Source organism: Homalodisca vitripennis, chromosome 6, assembly GCF_021130785.1.
Source record: "Homalodisca vitripennis isolate AUS2020 chromosome 6, UT_GWSS_2.1, whole genome shotgun sequence".
NCBI lineage: Eukaryota > Metazoa > Arthropoda > Insecta > Hemiptera > Cicadellidae > Homalodisca > Homalodisca vitripennis.
In genome coordinates, this window is record NC_060212.1 from 5,714,950 (window position 1) to 5,727,471 (window position 12,522).

The following is a 12,522-nucleotide window of genomic DNA, read 5'->3' on the forward strand; positions in this document are numbered from 1 at the left end:
ATTTACTTGTTAAATATACGTAAGTATAAACAGAAACTACAGGAATTGATAAGTATTATTAATTAACATTTTCACATGAAAAAGTGTAAGTTTTATACAATATTTACGTCATAAAACAGAAAAACTTCATTATTTTATTAGATGTTTGCATGTTTTCTTTTCTTGCCAATGACGGAACAAGAGATCGTTACATTACAGCAAAACGTGGTGACGTTTATTCTCAAAATATTAATATTGCCAAAATGCTTTATTACAAGAGTTGTTTATTAAACGCTGTATTAACTTTTTAAATTGATTTAATTATATGAATTCTCGTATTGTATTCTTCAAAAAAACTTGCTAACGGCTGCAATAGTTTAATGGGTGAGCAAAATTAAAATATATTTACATGGTCAGTACGTAAAAAAAACATTGAAATAGCCTAGTTTCTTTGACGATATTTGACGATGGAAGGATTGTGAAGGAAATGGGATTTTTCCGGAACTTTGCCATTGTTCAGTGTACGAATGGAAAATGTCCGGAAAAACCTGTAGCCTAGTTTGATAGTAAAGCAATGTTTCAGGAAAAATTATTTTATTAATAACTTTTGCAATGGTAGCTGGAGTATAGAGAAGCATATTTTCAAATTGCTAAATTCTTTGCACTATGAATGTTATAAAGAAATTATAATACCATAGCAAATCATAACCTGTAATTGGTTCGTAGTAGAATTCGTGGACGATAGATAAGTGCCCTCGTGGTCATCTGTTTAATTTATTTTTCAATTTCATTACACGTCAATAATAGTTCGTTTGAAGTTTATTACATCTTAACTTACCCATATTGTCTTTAGGTTATATAGTTATTTCTTAATTGTTTTCCTTACAAGAAAAAAATAATGAGAATTTCAGACGATAAAGTATGAAATTTGCCAATGAAATCTTCTTACGTCCTATTAATATCCCGCTTACACCGTCAATATACTATATATATAGAGTTGTTCTAAATTTGATTAATTTATGTTTTGTCAAGACATCGTATCATCATAGCTCCTTACCAGGATAACCAAATAACCTGTCAAGCTTCTCCCCCAAATTTATTAGTTTTCTGCCTTCGATGTTATTTTTCTATGATCATAAAAAGGAATTATTTTCCTCTATATTTTCTCCGTGAACAACAGTAACATCCCCCTCAGTCATATCCAATAGTATTTCCCGGCATGATATTCTCTGTAACCCTTTACCGCCCAGATGGCAAATAAACTACCGATACAAAGTCTGCCGTTGCCAACACTATTACAAATCACTATAATTCTTATCCAATGATAATTTTATGTCGTTTATTTCTTGTATCCCATTAGAAAATATAAACGGGATCAAACAATTTTAAATATAACAAATACGAGCGTCAAACGTGTGTTGCTGTGTAGCAAAGCGTGTCATAATGTGTGTAAAGTTGATTGATCGGCAGCCTAACAAGTGCTGTTGACCTCACATTACAGATGATATCGTACTTGCTATGTCGCAAAGTGAAACTTGGCATGTCCCAGGCGAGTTAGTGACTGCTCGCATTAAATGGCTGGGCGCCTTACACCCCACGTACAGTTAGTTATAAATGGATTATTTTTACTCAGAATTTAAAGATCACTTGTAAACATTTTATTTGAAGTAGGTATTTTTTTCATAAGTTTTATTTAGTTTGTTTCTAAATGATAAGGCTTTATTTTTTAGCTTAATAGTTATTTGTAGGAAAAAAATAAGTGAGCTATTTGTGCTATGCTATTTATGTCAAGACATTTATTTGCCTTACAAATACAATTATTATAAACTAATATATGTTTGCCTAATTTGTAATTTAGATGACCATTACCTAATATTCTTCTCATAAACATCTTTTAATTTGTATCTTATTTCAATTCCATCGTTTTACACTTTTCATTTTTCTTGCATATATTTGTCCATCGTAATAATCTAAATAAGTTAATTATCAATTACATTTCATACCGTACTTTGTATATGATGTTATTGTTCCACGTTTTATATAAATTTTCATCCAAAATGAAATAATGGCGAGTATTAAAACTAAAATGAAAATCAACAATACACTTCAATAATTGTAAGTAATTATTTCAGTAATGTTTTTTTGGCGGTTTTGAAAATCCTTTAAACTATGATAAAAAGTTTATTTTGCGAAATGCCACTAAATTATAAGTTTTTCGTATGTATTTTTATATTATAAATGTTAAAATTTTAAAATAAAAATAGTTTATTAATTGTAAAATTTTGAATAAGTATTATTATATGGTGGGACTTTATATAATTTTTTTATAAATATCCTAATAACGCTTATTCAGTTAAAAATTACATTGCAAATATCCACATTTAAATATACATTCAAGTTCCCACATATAAGAACAGAGCTAATATACTAATATGATCATAAATATTAAACCAATTACGATGGAGGCAGCGACGCTTATCACTTTGAAATATTGGTCTGATAGCAGAGAACGCTTCGGTTGAAAAGCGAACGTTTAAGTGTTATCATGTATATACATATGTGTGTTTGTGTACTAGACAAATTCCTTAAAACTGCATCGTGTAGTTTTTATTATCTGCACTTTACTTATTAACACATAATCGGTAATTCTGTTTTTCGAGGAAACGTTGCTACAGAGTCAAAAAGTTGTATGAATATTCCATATTTTGAATATAAGCTGAATATCACAAAATACAATTATTTGTATAATGTTGACAGCACTTCAGTGTTTTGTCAAATCCAATCTATATACTCACTTATGTATCTATCTAAATATAATTTGTCAGTTTGTCTCACTGTAGCGACTCAGAGTAAAGGTCACTAACTACGCGCAGGATGCTACATATCACGTGGTATATATGAATGATGCAAGGTTTAATAAACTGTGATTACAAGTTTTTGCATACAAATTTCCACTATCATTTGTTATTATAAAGGTAGGGTCATCTATATTTAGTGAAAATTAGGTTGAATATTATTATATTCATAGATCTATCAGAATATAAAAAACACAAACCTTATGTGTAATGTTTATAAAATTATTATATAGTAGAATAGTAATGATATATATTTAAGATAATTTTCAATAGCTATAGTAATTAAAAATGATTTCATGACATGAAATTGCGATTTTGTTTGATAAGTTCATATTTTATTTCACATGGCCATGGAGCCTTTTTTGAATTTTATCACCTATTAGGCCACATAACTTATTGAAGCCTAGGTATTCAACCATTTAAGTTCTAGAAGTTCTAGGATCTCTGTTTGTATCTTGAATGCTCCATTGCAAAGGTCAACATAATTCTATAACCTACCAGTTGGTGTCTGGATGCCAGTAAAACGTAATCTAACGATGGATGGTCTTAGGCATATGAGTTTTAGTAGAAGACAACGTAATCAGCTGAAGATTGAGAGCTTCGCTTTATTTCGAGTACCATCCACAGAGCGCATTCAATTATTTTGTATTTGGCCGTATCTGTCACATATGCGTTTAAATTAGCAAACTAACATATTATCGGAAGACCAAATACCTGTCAAACGACTGTTATTTACATTAAATTGTGTAAATGGCAATTGCCTTGTTTAATTTCAATAAACATTGAATCGCAAAAGGTACTTGCTCCGCTGGGGGTCGAACTCGGATCTCTCACTTGCTGGGTGAATGTGCTACCATTACACCACAGAGCGCTTACTTTTTCCGTTTCTTAATAATACTTTTTATTGTGTCAACAATTATAAAAATTGCATACAATCGTCAAATTAACCACATTCATTCCTAAGACTCATACTTACAGCCATACGTTTTAGAATCTTCTAAATTTTACCACCAGAAATAGAGGATGATCCAATTACTTTAAATTTCATCCCAGCGGCTCATCATAAACTCTTCCACTGAGTAAAACACCCTCAACACCAAAAAGTGTCTCAATCGAGCTTTAAATTTTGTTGGTTCATTCAAATTTTTGATTTCATCAGGGAACTTGTTGATCAGCTTAACACCAACCTCGGATGGCAAACGTTTGAATGCGACTGTTCTGTGCGGATGTAACCGAAGGTTGTCCCTGCCTCTTGTCCCGTATTGATGGACGTCCCTGCCCCGGACCAACTCGCACTTAAATCGGCAGTACAGGGCGACATCGAGGATGTAGAGACAGAGCAAAGTTAGCAATTCAAGCTCCCTAAAGGCATCTCTGGATGAATTTCGGGATTTCAATTTTGAAATGACAGCTTTCTTTTGACTTCTAAATACTCGCTCAAATTTGTATTTAGAACAGCTGCCCCATAGCCTCAACCCGTACGTTAGATGGGGGTGTACAAGGCCGAAGTAGGCCATTTTTAGTACATCCCGGGAGCAAAATTTTGAAAGGTTCCGTAGAGCATATATGCCGGAAGAAACCTTTGAGCAGGTACTTTCAATGTGATCGTCCCAAGTTAGACCTCGATCAGGGTACATTCCGAGGAATTTGGTGGAATCAGTTTCCTCCGTGAGGACATCGTCCGCCATTACAGCAGCGCGATCCTCAATCTCTCTTTGCCGAAACAGAAATTTAGTGCATTTTATTTGGAGTTGTTGGTCCTCAGATTTAATTTAGAAAAAAACTGAATACATGAATTCAGTTCTAAAAAGGAAATGATTTCTACTAATTCATGTTTTGTTGGAGCTTTAATACAAAGCGTTGTATTGTCAGCATACTGGACCATTTTCCCTCTCAGGAGCGATGAGTTCAGCCTGTTGACGTACACAAGGAACAAGACTTGTCCAAGTATAGATCCCTGTGGGACTCCATAGGCCATTCTAACTGTTTCTGACAGGGAATTCGCAATCTGCACACAATGGCTTCTATCCCTGAGGTAAGACGAGAGCCATTCATGTGGCAGACCTCGAACCCCGCACGTCTTCAACTGGTACTACAATGTATCATGATGTACACAGTCAAATGCTTTGGATAGGTCGAGAAATACGCTTAGCACATGTTCTGGCTTCTCCAATCCATCGACAACTGTTTCAATCAGATTTTTGACGGCATCGATAGTGGATTTTTTTCTTTCTGAAGCCGAACTGTTCATGACAAAGAATTTGATACCTGCCAAGGAACAGCTCAAATCTCTTCAGAAAAACCACTTCAAACATTTTGCTCATGACCTGAAGGATTGAAATGGGGCGGTAATTTTCCGCAAGGTAGGGATCATATTTTTTGAAAATGGGTGTGTCTTTCGCTAATTTCAAAAGGGAAGGGAAGATGCCTTGAGCGAAAGACAAGATGATCAAATTTGTGAGTGGTGTCAAAATATGCTTATAGCAACGTTTGAGCAGCCACACAGACATGCCGTTAATGTCACAAGATTTTTTTGGTTTGAGTCCCTCTATCACGCTGTACACCTCCTCCTCACTCACGGGAGACAGCGCCATTGATGAGATCGGTCCAATCGATGACAATTTAACACAGTTGGAGCCTCTGAATGGTGGGCCAAACGTAGCAACGGAGGAAAAAAAAAGAATTGAGCTCATTAGCTACTTTTAATGAATCTGTCACGAGTTCGTTTTCGATTTTCAGTTTTGGTGTTTTTAAAGTGTTTGAACCAGTAGGTTGGGTCGTTGCATTTTTGATAATGCTCCAAGCAGTTTTGGAAAAGATTTCGCAATTGCTAAGTTTGTTTTCAACTTCCGGTGTTTTTGCAGATTTTATAGTTTTTCGATATTGGCTCTTAAAATTTCTAAAAAATTCTTTAAATTGTTCGTCGTCTGTGCTTACGTAAATCGAATGATAGAACCTCAAACGATCTCGCAAATGAAGTATTTCTTGAGTCATCCAAGAGTTTGTTTTTCTTTTTTTCACTTCTTAGATATATTTAAAAGGGCAAGTTGTATTCAAGTAAAAAACTAAGCGGTCGTGGAATGCCGAAAAAGCTGTTTCTACGCTGTCAGAATGATTTAAAAAGGCCCAAGTTTCTTTTGCTAAGGACGAGTTGAAAAGCGCGATGTTTTCAGACCTCAAGTCTCTTTTGAATTTGGATGGAGGAATTTGAGTCCGAGACGAGCAATGACTAATAATGGTCTCCTGAGCGAAGTGATCAGAGATGGCCGCGTTGATTACAGTGACCGAGGCGTTTGGGATGTTTGTGATTACGTTGTTGATGGCTTTACTCCATGTGGCGCTTACTCGTGTTGGAGTGTTTATCGACCAAATCAGCCCGAAAGACTTAAGAATGTCCCGTAGCCACTGGGTCAGGGGGTCGGTGTGGTCTAAGGCGTCAATATTGAAGTCGCCAGTTATAATGAACTTGGACAACTTTAAATCGAGTAATTTTAAAAGATTTTCAAAATGTTCTAAGAATGTGTTGCTGCACCCATTTGGAGATCGGTAAATGCCAATTATGTTGATTTTGTCTTTGGAATTGATATTCATTTTTATCCCGACCACTTCAAAACTAGCCTGCTTTTACATTGTCTGCGAATATACAGTTTTTTTGTGCAGGTGCATTGTGGTTGGCTGTGTATTGACTCTTTACAGCCTCAGCATAGGTGTCAAAGGGCAGAGTGCGAACCAAAGCTGGAGGCGGCGACGGAGAAGCAGCAGGCGGTGTCACCGATGGCGGCTCGCAGGTAGCAGCCGGCGACGGGACGTCTGGGGCGCCGGAAGCGATGTCCAGCTTCTTCACACAATCCAACAGGAGCTCGGCCAGTAGATATTTGTGCTGCGGCTGGAGGTGCATCCCGTGGGGTGTGAACGCCTTACGCTGGATAAGGTTGAAGTCAAGTACTTCAGTCCCACGATGCCTCACGCACAGTTCCTCAATATACGAGTTCACTCGTGCGGTCTCCAGATTGATAGGGTGGTTTGCAGGCAGGTCGTGTCAATGGGGCAGAGTAGCGACGACAACTCTGGCAGTCCTCAACTTACTAGCGATGCGTCGCTCCAGGTGTTTATATATATATATATATATATATATATATATATATATATATATATATATATATATATATATATATATATTATTCTGCTGACAGGTGGCGACATCATTAGTGCCGGCAATAATGGCACAGCAACTCCCAACTGGTGGCAGACTGTCAGATGTCGCGTCCAGGAGACTAGCCCCCGGCTTGCAGACCCCACTTACGGCGGTCTTCCGATTCACCATCCGCCGCACCAAAGCCGCCAAGCCTCGTCCGTGGCTGTCACCTTCTATGTGGATGGAGGAAAACAAGAGAGACGTTTCATTGACTGGCTGATAAGATTTGATGGCCTTGATGGCTCTCCTTGGACGACGTTTCTTCTTCTTCCTGTTGGGTCGTGTCTTATTTTGCCTATTTGGAGGTTTGGGGGAATCTTTTTCTTCGGTGGTTAATATGTCATACCTATTCTTTGTGCTAATAGGGTGACGAGTTTTTGTTTGCACTGTCCATTCCGATGAACCTTCCCCTTCTCCACTCCCACATCGAGGAGCCCTCAGGCTCTGGAGCTCAGCCTCCAGTACCTCAATTGTTGTCTTAAGGCGGTCGATGAGGTCCCTAGTCTCAGCACATCGCTGATCCCTGCAGTCAAGCGGGAGATCACATTGAACGCTGCAGCTCGTCACAGAGGCGCGCGTTGGCAAGTCGGGCCGTGGGGTATTAGCCACAAAAACCTGGTCCGTATATTGCATCAGCCGCATGTCCGACTCGATGGAGTGATCCAGGACGCACTTCAACTGGTTTTTGAGCTGCTGGATCTGCTCCCTGCGTCCTGCATTTTTGGTAGTCAGATCCGTCGAACCCGAAACAAAAGAGGGCAGTTTAGAGTTAGATGGAGAACCAGCAGGCGTGACGTCGGCAACAGGCCCAGGTGAAGGCGTGGCGGCGCCAGTACGTCTCGGAGTGGAGGCTGGGGCAGTGGGTACGGGGGACGCCGTCAGTGAGGGTGTAGAGTTAGCGCCGACGTGGTTAGGTGATGGGACCGATGGGGATGATAGCGCCCTCATGGTTACGGGGTGCGGACCTGAGTGCTTGCTTTGCATCACTGTGATTGATGTTTTCTCCGCATTCGTTTTTACTGTGGCTCCGCACGTCCGGCCAAGGTAGCGCCAGATTATCTCGCCCGACTTCACTGTGTAGCTCTCTCTGTATTTGTGAGTTTTAAATAATATATTCGGTCTTCCATTGCGAGTTAATTCAATTTCAAACATCGTGGGTAGATGGATAGCGCCTGCAGTTATAGCATACACAGTGCGCAATGCTGGTAAGTGCGGCGGGTGGCGTCAGGAAATGGTAGGGGCAGTCAAAATGCAGGCGTCGTGGCGGCGACGCGACGAGGGTAATCCCGCTCCGCGTAGTTGGCGGTTCTTGTTCGTAGGGCGTCTTAGTTGTAAGTAATAATGAACGTAGAGTGCTCGTGTTTTTTATTACAGTAGAGTGTAAACTTGTAGCAATGTTGACTGTAATGATGTCCTTGTAGAAACAGAACATTAATGTCGTGACTGTGCTAGGCTACAAGAGGCATATCTAATGTTTTATACAGCAGTCCAAAATATGTGGCAAGCACGCCTCTTTGTTACACCTGTACAAGTGCACAAGGCTTAAATATATTTCAGAATCTAGATAAAAAGAGTATTCTTAAAGTACTTATAATGTTATGTTTTGTGTGGAAATGTTTATGTGTGTGTGTGTGTTGATTATGAATATTAAAGGCAGTATTTGAAAACTAATACAATGTTTTCCTTGAATTGCAATAAACAATTGTATACAAGTAATTTTCCAAAGTATTAGGTATTGTTATTTAAAGTTAAAATGTATTTTAGGCATTACAGTGTGTTGTAGTTGCTCTTATCTGAACTAACATTATATTTCTATTAAAGCCTAGAATTTCATAACTTAGTGAAAATTATAAATATAGAATAGACTAAGTTAATAATTGTGACTTAATTCAGTGTTTTAAATGTAAATAATAGTATCCAAACTCTAGGCATAATGAACATGCAAACGTATAGTGAACAATAAAACCAAGATCGTAGAAAAGTTTTTGGCAATCAGTTCAACAGTGATTGTGTAACAGAAAGGTAGAATAAACATAAACAGAAAAAAACAGGTAGAAATAAACATATTTATACTCATGCATGTATTATTAATATACTTTGTTTATTGCTTTATATCGGTAAAGCACTATTATGTTTTTTATAAAGATGGTTTACATTATAGTAGTTAATGATTGGAGGTTTTAATTTATTTCACATGTAACTCAAAAATAAAGGTTTCTTGTACCAGGATTCGCTAAGGTTTATTGCACGATTATCTTGTTGCGTATTACTACCTACAACACTTATGTGAAAATATATGCTAATGCATAGAAAAGGTCATAACGTGTCTTGCGTTATTATAGAAAGTTGTAGATGAATGAAGATTTATACAAAAATTCCAAGTATATAGGTTAATCTTTTTCTAGATATCTGTTAGACAGAAAACCAGTCTAAAATTTAAGATATCTACAACATTAAGTGTTACATTTTGCTCAGCCAATGTTCAATATAGTTTTGTGCTTATGAAATGACGTTTGTCATTCTCCTGCTAAAGAAAAAGAACAAAAGAGACATTGAGATTACAAGTCTTGTAACCTTGTAAAGGCGCTTGTAGCATTGTGTTTCACACCGTTGCAGATAACAACATTACACATGTGCTACTTATAGTCTTACACGTCACGACTACACGGTTCGTCGTTTCTAAATGGAAAAGATTCTGTAAATGTTTTACTTTAAGTTTTCCTAAGACTAAACAACAATTTTAGAATTTTCTCTTTTTTAATCTTAAGTATTCAGTTTCGGCTCTCATGGTTTACATGGTTTTCATTCGAATTTATTTTAATCGAAGTATTAATAATGTTTGTTGTTAATAGTTAATCAAATAGTAAACTACCGTTCATATCCGTAATCAACTTTATTTTCTCTGAATTCTAAATTAAATTTAATTATAATGCTCAAAAAAGATAAAAATGAACTGAGGTCATAGGAACATTATAAAGTAGTCTTTATAAATATATCTTTACTTTTTGATTACTGAGAATAAATCATCCAGATTAGCATACTGCGTCCAGGTTTAGTAGTTACTCTCTCTTGAAATCATTGCTTAAGGTACAAGAATCTCTGAGCGTATCAGGAAAGTATATTAAAGTCCGTTTTAAAAAGCTCTTGCACTATCCAACTTAAATAAAAACAAAAATATTTTCTGCAACATACACAATTAGTAATAAAAACTAAACTCATTATTTTTTACTCATTCAATAAATATACATCATTTAAACAGATTTATAATTCATCATTTAAGCTTGTAAAAGCCATTCTCAAATTAATTACTAACTATTACTCTATCTTCCAAACGCTACATCGTAGTATTTGTTCAATTAATGCACCAAGATATATATTAAAATAACAAGCATATTTGCAACCCACTTAAGATACATTTTCGAGAAGTACGTTAACAAGGTCCTAGCAAATTTATATTATCTTTGAGGAACAGTCACTGATTGCGGCCAGAATTTTCCGGATGTGACCTCTGAACTCTTCCCCTTCTCACCTTATCATCTCTCGTCACCACACAAGGTCGGCCCAGTTAACCTCGTACAGCTTTTTGTGACTGTCATCCTTAAATAATAATCTCAATCTAAACATTTATTTTACCAAATGTTTTCTGATATCTGCTTTGTAAATGCCGTAAATATTTGTTTTATTAACTTTCTACATTGGTTTGTAACAACTCGAGCTTACGGCCTAATTGTGCGCTTATTTATTTTAATCATTTTCTTTAAACAGCAAACATGCATTGTAGTTAGTACATTTGTATAGTTGCATCGCTGTTTAGAGTAATTAATATAGCCTTTATAAAACATATTTTTTGCCATAACAATTTTATACTAGAATTTTGAGCTTCCATTTCTCTTTGAATTAGTCTTTGAATATCTGAAATTAAATTGATATTTCATTCATTCAGTCATAAACGTGATCGTCAAACAGTACCTGTTGCGTACCAAACCTATTTGGAAGTCGTGTACGGTTGATTAATATATAGATTAATGAGAGCCCTATGACCTCACATTAGAGATGTTACAGACTTGCCATGGTGCAAACTTGGCATGTCCCCGGGAAGTTAGTATCTGCTTGCATTAAGTCGCTGTGCAATTTATACGCAACGTTTTAATTGTAAATTGGAATTGTTAAATACCGTATGAAGTTAATTTTTTTACTGAATTAACCACTTAAAGATCAATCTTTCTCTTATTATTAAATTTCTTTATGAATCTAAATATTTAAAGCAGTCATTTTCATTTTTATTATCTGCATATTATCTTTAACGATCTTTGAGGATTGTCTTCGTACTTTTTTACTTTTAAAGTATTGCAAGTTCAATGGTTCATTAAGTACTATGTGAAAATGATCACAGAATGTATTACCTATAATATAATAATACAGTAACTCAAAGTTTTAATGTTATTTATGCAAACATTGAAAGTTGAACAATTATATGTTTCTATCTGACCAAGTAAAAATATTTTAGGAATTCGTTTTTATAAGTCCAACCAGAAAACTTAACATCAGAGATCGAAATAAAAATTTATTTTACGCACATATAAAACATTTAACGTACAAATGTAATGTAATATTTGTGTGTAATATGTCTATGCACTTAAATTACTATATAAACGAAAATGTAAACGCCTTTTCTACAGTGGACGTTTTAATTTTTATTGTCATTTCACACTGAGCGTTACAGGGAAAGTATGCGTGTTGAATACAAAACAGAAATTTTTAAAAGAGGTATCACCAAAAACACTGCTTTATGAAAATTTTAAGCAGTAACTAATGAGAAAGGCATTTTCAGTATCATCGAAAAAAGGATTGATTTTTTAATTCAGCATCAACTATGAGGTAATGTCAGAGCTATAGAAGTTACCTTTGAATTAATTAAAATACTTCCATTATTGTGGTTAAATACACCTTTATTAGCTGAAAATGAATTTTACTTGATAAGCACGCAACCTCATTTTTTTAAATCGATTCAGTACTCATGTGCTCCTAATCCCTGCAGGTTTTCGTTACATGTGCAATATAAGCAGAATATAGCGCAAGGTAACTATTAAAATGTAATCAAGCAACGCAAGAATTAAACAAATTACATTGCACGGTATTTAGAGCGTTATTAGTTTAGTAATGACCATTCATGTTTGTATAGAAGGTTTAAATATTATTCATTTGAATATTGTCAACCTAGAGTCTCGTTATCTGACCCTTAAGAATTATAGATAAGAATATTGAATGAAATTGGTATTTGCAATTCATAACAGCATTTTAATTCCAGTAGTTTTAGTAACATTTTAATTTTTCTACTATTTTATGCCGTACTGATATAACCATTTAGGCTATAGGTAATATTTTCCTAATATTTTTTCTAACATATTATTAAAATAAAACCTTCAATTTCTTTTATTAATAAAATCCAATAATTTATAGTTACAGAATAAAGTGAGCTTTACAAGTTATATT